This window comes from Carcharhinus amblyrhynchos, chromosome 4, assembly GCF_965287045.1.
Source record: "Carcharhinus amblyrhynchos chromosome 4, sCarAmb.v2.hapA, whole genome shotgun sequence".
Classification (NCBI taxonomy): Eukaryota; Metazoa; Chordata; class Chondrichthyes; order Carcharhiniformes; family Carcharhinidae; genus Carcharhinus; species Carcharhinus amblyrhynchos.
Window position 1 is genome coordinate 84,283,034 of NC_137327.1, and position 9,402 is coordinate 84,292,435.

Below are 9,402 nucleotides of genomic sequence, written 5' to 3' on the forward strand. Positions count from 1 at the left end.
TGAAAGCCTTTGGAAAGTCTAAATAAATCACATTTACCACTTCTCCTCAATCCTGATTTTCGCTCCTGGATCAGATATGCAAACAATTCACACTGATCGTCTACTAAAATCCCACTTCAGTGAGGCTGCTGTTGTTTTAAATGATCAACTGCCCCCACAAACTGTGCATTTGCGAGCCCTGGCCCGATGCCAGTCCCACCCTCACAAAAATAGGAAATGCCATGTTCAGAGGTGGGAATTAGGATTCCAGCACTCACCCACCATTTTTGTCAGGCTGAAGAACACTCCATCATGTTAACAGTCTCAGGCCCATTCCCCACTCAAAATGCTGGCCAGTAATGGGAATTCAAGGACGTTTTTAACTTTAAGCTTATCTTTAGGTGCAAAGACACCTGTGGCTACCTTTTGAAAGCTTCACGGCAGGAATCGAACCCAAGTCCCTGGTGCTATGAGGCAGCAGTGCTAACAACTGTGCCACTGTGCCACCCTACCTCCAAAGTTATGCTAATTTTCAAGACTGATTCCTGATAGCCTTCTTTTCTGCCTTCATCAATATGATGGGTGGTGCTCTTCAATCACAAAATAAATGGTCAGGATCCAACATGATGGATGCTTAGGAACCCATTTTGCCTTTGGAAAAAAGGACATGGCACCATCAAATTTCTGGACTGTAGAAATTTTGGCATTACCAGCTAGAGTTTCAAATTGATCTGCAGAGTGTACATTATATTGTAGCATTGATGCTCCATACTAAAAATGGCAAGCCTTTTCAACACATTGCTTCACAATTCAATTTCACATCCTATAATTCCAAGGCTGCGTATGCAGAGGCTGGCATTTGAGAAAACTAATCTCTCCCATGTTGCTCAGACTGTGAGAATCTGAATCTTCATTTAAATCACGAACAAAGGGATTTCGTTCAAATATGTTGCTTAACATCAGGCAGTACAGTTTCAGCCATTAGAATGAAGTACAATTTTTCTATCAAAAGAAATCAAAACAACATAACATGTTCAACCTTGGTTTGTTTTAATTCTCTTTTTTTTTATTTTTTTAATGACTGAATGATCTTACAGCTATTAGCCTATTCATTACCAAGGACAACTTTGGCATCTCTGACAAACCACATTCTTCTTCTTTCATCTTCTGGAAGTAAGTCATAAATCAGGAGTATTGGAATTTCTGCTCTTGTATTTCATTGTTGTATTTGTTGCATGGTAAGTGGTATAGTGGCACAGTGGCTAGCACTGCTGCCTCACAGCACCAGGGACCTATGTTCGATACCGGCCTTGGTCATTGTTTGAGTGGAGTTTGCACATTCTCCCAGTGTCTGGGTGGTTTCCTCTGGATGCTCTGTTCTCCTCCCATACTCCAAAGATGTGCAGATTAGGTTGGTTGGCCATGCTAAAATTGACCCTAATGTCAGGGGAATTAGCAGGGTAAATACGTGAAGTTACGGCAACAGGACCTGGGTGAGATTGTTGTCAGTAGAAACTCAATGGGCCGAATGACCTCCCTCTGTACTATAGGGAGTCTATAATTCTATGTCATGAACATGGATGAAATATTCATGCTATTCATGATTCTGCATTGCATTACCTATGTGGGAGCAAAATTAAGTGAACACATCTTTAATATGCTTACAACACTTGATCGGGTCATTTTGCTCTGTAAATCAAACCTATGAAAGCCCTAACGCTACCATATTCGACCCTGAAAAGTCTACACCAGCTTACCCTGGAAGGGGAAGGTATTGCAAACATTTGAGCAAAGGGAGAAGCTCACGGATTCACGTTGTTGCTACTGTGCAGTAGCAACATGAGTGGTGTTCACTACTAACAGGATGCTGCCGTCAAATCAAAAAGATGTTCTACCGGACACAAAAATGAGCAATGTGGCCTGTGAATTTCGATGCCAGTGTAACGCTAAGTACGTATATCCCAAAGACTGGCTGAACAGATCAAACAGCATGACCCAGCCATTGTTCACCAGACAAGATACATACTGTACCTAACCAGCCCAATCTGGCAAACTCAAAGCACAGTATCCAACATTACGTGTGATTCTGCAACTGGACACCATTTGCTAAATAGTCATCAATGTGCTAAAAGATTACACTGTCAACCAATTTAAGATGGTCAGTCAGGCTCACAGTGTGGCACATTTGCATTACTGGAAGCTACACACATTAAATACACAGGGCCCTGTTCTTTGGAGACATAAAGAACGGGTACACACATTGGGTCTCTTTCAGCTAAAAAAAAATGATAACAATGCCTTGACGAAGCAGAGTCAAACTGCCTGGTTTAAGTATTAAAACAATTCTTGGCAGTTAACTGGCAAATGCCATTTATTAGTGCATTCTCGATGGCAACATCTCTACCAATCAGAGTCCATTTGCCAACAAATCAGAACTCGCTTCTCATGCAGTGTAAGGTTGTTGTTTCCCTAATCATTAGTATTCTTGTGATTGTTCTGGTGAATACAAGACATAAAGCTCTGATAAAATGTATTTTTTTCAGCAATATTTCAGCTGTTTAAACTTTGCTACATGCTACATTGTGGCTTCACTAGCCCAAGGAACTGAGCTCTTCAACCGATACAAGAATAATACCAAATTTTAATAATTTTTCCACACTACTAGCTGCACCACAGTGAAAATAGCAACACTTTCATATTCTTTAATGAAGTGGTTGACACTGAAGAATAATCTCTCCCACTGAAATTTTTAATGATATTAGCACCACAGACATTATTGCAATTTTATGACCAAAATTTACTGGAATCTTTCAGTGTAACAATGGGGTAAGATCAAAGATGCATAATTTTTTTCCAATGGAAATTCAGGCATAACTGATTGGTGACAGGGCTACAGTGAAATCTTACATTTCCTTCATCTTATGTGACACTTCCAAGATAAAAATGATTTCGAAATGTTTCATATTGTAAATCTTCCTAAGTAAGGTCCTTCATGGGAGCATTATAAAACAAAGTGTGACATTTAGCTCCACCAAATAACATTAAGGCGGGTCATCAAAACCTTGGCCAAAGAGGTTCGTTATAAAGATTGATTTGATTTGATTTGATTTATTATTGTCACATGTATTAGTATACGGTGAGAAGTATTGTTTTTTGCATGCTATACAAACAAAGCATACCATCCACATAGAAGGAAAGGAGAGAGTGCAGAATGTAGTGCTAAGGTGTAGAAAAAGATCAACTTAGTATGAGGTAAGTCCATTCAAAGTCTTTTAGCAACAGGGAAGAAACTGTTCTTGAGTTGTTTGGTACATGATCTCAAACCTTTTTATCTGTTTATCATGGTATATTTGCGAGACCATATAGACGTTATGACAACGAATGAATGGGCACTGCTTGATAATCACCAGGCAAGAGTGTTCTCTTCCTGTTGGGGAACACTTCAGCGGTCACAGGCATTCAGCCTCTGATCTTTGGGTAAGCATTCTCCAAGCCAGCCTTCACAACACACAACAGCGCAGAGTCACTGAGTAGAGACTGATAGCCAACTTCCACACACATGAGGACGACCTTAACTGGGATCTCGGGTTCATGTCACACTATCTGTAACCCCCACAACTTGCCTGGGCTTGCAAAATCTCACTAACTGTCCTGGCTTGAGACAATTCATACCTCTTTAACCTGTGCTTAATCCTCTCGCCACTCACATTATCTGCAACTGTAAAGACTTGATAACCTGTTAAGACTCGCATTCTAACCATTATCTTGTAATTGAATTTGTGTCTATATATGCCCTGTTTGTGAAACAAATCCTGCACTCACCTGATGAAGGAGCAGTACTCCAAAAGCTCATGCTACCAAATAAAACTGTTGGACTTTAACCTGGTGTTGAGAGACTACTTATTGTGCCTATCCACTTGTTGTTAAGATTCATCTCGTTTCAATCACGATGGATCTCAAGACCTATTTTCTCACTTAGCATGTCATGTGTTGATCAGGTGGTAGCATAAATGACTTTGTAGCTGGCTAAACTTTGCAGGCATTACCAAAGGGAGATTATGAATTGACGAAAGCAAATTTGATTTGATTTATTATTGTCACATGTAATAGTATACAGTGAAAAGATTTGTTTCTTGAGCGCTATACATACGAGCCTACTGTATGTAGAGAAGGAAAGGAGGAAGGTGCAGAACGTAGTGGTACAGAGAAGACTCAGCTGATTAGTGCTGGGTGTACCTGCAGCTTTACATATGCACAACTCCCAAAATGCTATGTCCATGAGAAATCTTAAAATTAGAAGTATTTCACCTACAACTATTTAGTTCTATGGACACAGTCTTCTTGTATAATTTATGCAGATTTTTAGTGCAGCATTAAAAGTAAATAAATTATGCATATCTTTACAATGTTTTTCATAGTCTGACATGAACGTGTTTAATTTGTCCAGTTTACAATATGCCTATGTTAAACATTTAAATTATTTAATCTTCCCAATTATTGTTGTAAAATGATCAGTTAAAGTATCTTTTATTTAGTTACACTGCCACTTTTACATCAATACAAAGCACTTTAGGAGATGTAATTACATGAAGTTAAATTGTGCATCAGGTTCTTATTTCACTCCCGATTACACTGGAGCTGAGTGATATCAAATTCCCCAAAGACACCAGAGTGATTTTCCATTACCAGCTGCCCATTTTCTCCTTGGCCTTTGGAAGTTAAAACTGGGGGCATAGAAGAACTGTGGCTCCCACATTGGCATCATTACTGCCGTAAATATGGGAAACTGGTCAAGCTATATAGATCAGTAGCATAGCGTTTTAGCAGAATGTGACTGAACCACACTGTTTGCAATCATGGCATTCTATCTGATTGTTAGCTGAGCTTCTGGCCTCATATCCTGTCCACCACCAAGACTACCTCTTTCCAGCTCTGTTACATAACCTGTCTCCCTCTCCCCAAAATCCCTTCAGCACATACGCTGCTGAAACCCTTTATTACTTTTAGATTTGACTATCTAAATGCCCTCTTGACATGCCTCCCACATTTTCTCCTCTATCAACTTGAGCACATCCAAATCTCCACTACTAGTAGCCCAACTTAACCAAGTCCTGTATCACCTTGTGCTCACTGAATCACATTTACTGGTAATGCCTTGATTTTAAAACTCTCATCCTTAGATTCAAATCTCTCAATGGCTTCTCCCGTCCCTATTCTGTAACCTTTTCAGCTCCACAACCTTTTGAGATCTTTGTGCTCCTCTAATTCTGGCCTCTTGTGTGTCCCTGATTTTAATTACTCTCCCATTGATTTGCAGACTTTCAGATGCTTAAGCCATGAACTAATTTTGTCCCTAACTCTTTCTACCTCTCCTTCCTCTTAAACACTTGTGCTCTGTCCAAGAACACAAGAAACGACAATGGGTCATGGATGAAGCCTAGCGCATCATGCAAATCAGCGTCCCATCCATTGACTCCGTCTACACTTCCCGCTGCCTCGTAAAAGCAGCCAGTATAATTAAGGACCCCACGCACTCTTGATATACTTTCTTCCACCTTCTTTCACCTCTCTTTCACCTTGCTACCAAATAAAACTTTTGGACTTTAACCTGGTGTTGTGAGATTTCTTACTGTGTTTATCCCAGTCCAACGCCGGCATCTCCGCATCATAATCAGTGGATAACACTCACTGTGGGGCCTCTTATTTCTTCATCATCAGAGAAATGTGCGGTTGGTATTTGCCTGACATTAACAGATTCAAATGCTTAATTGTAGCTTGATTCATTTCACAGCAACAGACAAACAAAATTCAATATTTGTTTAGACCTCATTTAAATCCTGAGCGTGCTGAGTGTCTCCAACTTTATGAGGTAAATTTAGATGCTGTTCCATATCATTAATTTTAGTATTCACTGTAATTTCTTTACAAATTATCTTTCCCATATACTATTATCACTTTGATATATTTTGAACCATTTTCCATTATGCTGGTTGGAAACAAGATAAAATGATGCATTTTAGTAAATGGTTCCCTGCCTCCCTCACTGGCGCCGAATCCACACACTCAAATTAATAGCAGCAAATACGTCACACTTACTTTATGATCAAACTGCATACAATTGAAGTGGCAGGACCAGATATTTTCAATTTGCTTTCTAACAAAGTTATCCATTTGCATCTCTCTTTCCTGCTGAGGTATAGTAACAGAGCACAACTGATTATTCTGCATGTGTGAGCTTACACAATGACTGGTTGATTTGCATTCAATATCCATGCACAAATGTCTGGGAAATCATCTTCCAGCATTTCACCATTTTGGAGGGACCATTTTCTTAGATGTCCTAACCTACTACTCTGTCACACGCTTTAGCACCCTTCTATGTAATGCCTAGCATTTACCTCCTCTCTCCCCAATGTCCAAGGTCCCAAACACTGTTTCCTTGTGATACAGTGACTTATTTGTACTTCTTTCAAATTAGCTCAGTATTGGTAGTTCAATATATGGTCTCCTCTACATTGGGGAAACCAAACATAAATTCGATAACTGCTGAGGTTATAGCCGGACCACGAGCTTCTAGTTGCCTGTCACATTCAAGAGGTCAATCATTTAGGACTTGGGTGAAGTGAAATTATCATTCAGAGAGTTGTGAATCATTGGAATTCTCGTGTGAATGTATCATCATTGAATATATTTAGGGCTGGGAAATATCTCAGGGAATCAAGGGATATTGAATTGGTGGGAAAATGGAGCTGAAATCCAAGGTCAGCCATGATCATATTAAATAACGGAGCAAGCTTAAGGGATTGTATGATTTACTCCACTATTTTTTATGTTCTTATATTGTTTGCCTCCAGCAGCGCTCCAATGAAGCTCAATGCAAGCTTGAGGATCATCTCCTCCAACTGGCCACTTTATAGTCTTCTGGATTGGGAATTGAGTTCAATATTAGGCTGTTTCTGTTCCTATTGTGTTTGACTTTTATTTGGTAATTTGCTTTTTTCCCTTGTTATTTCCTTTTCTTTTGGATGGCAGCTGTTCTGGACCTTGCCACTTACACCTCCTTCAGCTGGATATTTTGTTTCTTTACATATTCACTTAGCACTCTTTTTGGCCTTGCACCAGAAACACGTTGTCATTTAATTTCTCCTGCCCTTGAACTTATCGCAGATCTTCCATTTTGTTCCTTTTCCTACCCTCCGTCTTTTCACTAGCTCAAAATCTATTACATTTCTAAATTTTCCCAGTTGAGATGAAAGATCACAGACCCACTTTGAAACATACATAGAAAATAGAAACAGGATTAGGCCATTTGGCCCTTTGGGCCCACTCCACCATTTATTTTGATCGTGGCTGATTATCAAATTCAATATCCTGATTGTGCTTTCTCCCCATATCTCTTGATCCCTTTAGTCCCAAGAGCTATATCTAATTTCTTCTTCAAATCACATGTTTTGGTCTCAACTACTTTCAATGGTAATGAATTCCACTAGTTCATCACTCTCTGGGTGAAAAGGCTTCTACTCACTTCAGTCTTTATCGTCAAACTATGACCCATAGTTCTAAAATGTTCAAATTCAATCATGGGACCTGGACATCGCTGGCTGGCCAGTATTTATTGCCCATCCCTAATTGCCCAAGGGCAGTTGAGAGTCAACCACATTGCTGTGGATCTGGAGTCACATGTAGGGCAGACCGGCTTAGTACAGCAGATTTCCTTCTCTAAAGACATTAATGAAACAGATGGGTTTTTCGAACAATCGACAATGGTTGTATGATCATCAGTAGATTCTTAATTTCAGATATTTTTTATCAAATTCAAATTCCTGGATCTGCAAACCGCACATTGGATTTTCATTCTTGGTGCTGGACTGGATTAGAAGTTGGGGTGATTGATCTGCGAAGAAGGGGAGGTAATGGGTGAGGAGACAGTCTAGTAGGAATGCCTACTGTGGGGCTCTGGTACTGTGTCCATAGTCTATATATAAAGATTAAAGCATCTCTATGCTATCACTTCTCAGCTCTACAAGTTCCATACACTCACAAGTTCCTACCCATGCCAACTCATGCCACTACAGGCTCCCCACTGACCCCCATAATTCCTCACATCCTTCATGTCAATCTTGGCCCCTCTATCACCCCACGGTCCTTCATAGCTCCTATGTCCCACAACCCTTTGACCCTTTGCATCAACCATGCCAACTCACAAGAAGGAAAACAATAGCATTCACATCCAAAACTGTAACATTCACTGAGGACAGATATACCAACATAAGAAAAGAGTTTTTGGCAACCACATATTAATGCAAGAAATCCAATACATACATCTATGGGAGAAAATTCATAGTGGACAGCGATCATTGTTCGCCAGCAGAAAATCATGGTAAATACCAGCAAGACTGCAAAGGTTACTCTTGAGCTTTCAGTGTTACTCTGAAAGCCAGGAAGAGGAATGCTCCTCACAGATGCTTTATTTCGGTCATCGAAACATAGGAAACATGAGACAAAAGATTTAGGTATAAAGACTTATCAGCTAGTGATTGTAAACTGAGTCAAACTGGAGATGAGACAAGAAAATGCTCTCTCAGCAAGTGATCCAGGAATGGCCTGATTAGATAGAATGTGCAGTTAGCAATACAGCAGTATTTTTGACCAGAGATGGTGCTCTACTAGTCAGATCCAGAGTAATCATACCCAAGTTGATTCAGAAAGTATTTCTCTAGAAGATATATGAAGGCCACATGAAATGGAGAAGTGTAAGCTCAGAATCAAATCAGATATGTACTCGATAAGCATCTGATACAGATGTGAAAATAATGGTGTATATAAGCAATATAAGCCAGAAATATAGAAATGCACAGCATAAAGAGGAAATGGCAGCTACTGAAATTAAATCTAAATCTAAGCCTAGATAGGCTTGGATTGTTTTCTTTAGAGCCGAGAATGCTAAGGGGGGAACATGATTGAGGCATATATAAATATGAGGGATATGAACAGGGAGCAGCTGTTCTCCTTGTTTGAGGGGTCAATCCGAGGCAACATAATGAAGGACAGGAGATTCAGAGGGGATTTGATAAATAAAAAATCACTCAGAAGGTTGTGGAAATCTGGAATGCACTACCTGGGAAGGTAATTGAGGCTGGAAATCTTCCAAACTTTAAAAAAATTTGGATGAGCACTGGAAATATCATAATATTGAAGAATATGGCACAAATGCAGAAAAATGGGATTAGTGTGCCTTTAGTGGTATTGTCGCTGAGTCTCAATGTCCCAAAAGGCCTTTTCTGCACTGTATCACTCTGACCCTAAACCATGACATACTGTGCCAGCTGATTTATTCACGCATAATAAAGACTGGTATCTTATAGTTGTAGAATACGACTCAAAATTCCATTTTATTAGAAAATCATAAATTAGACAGCTACA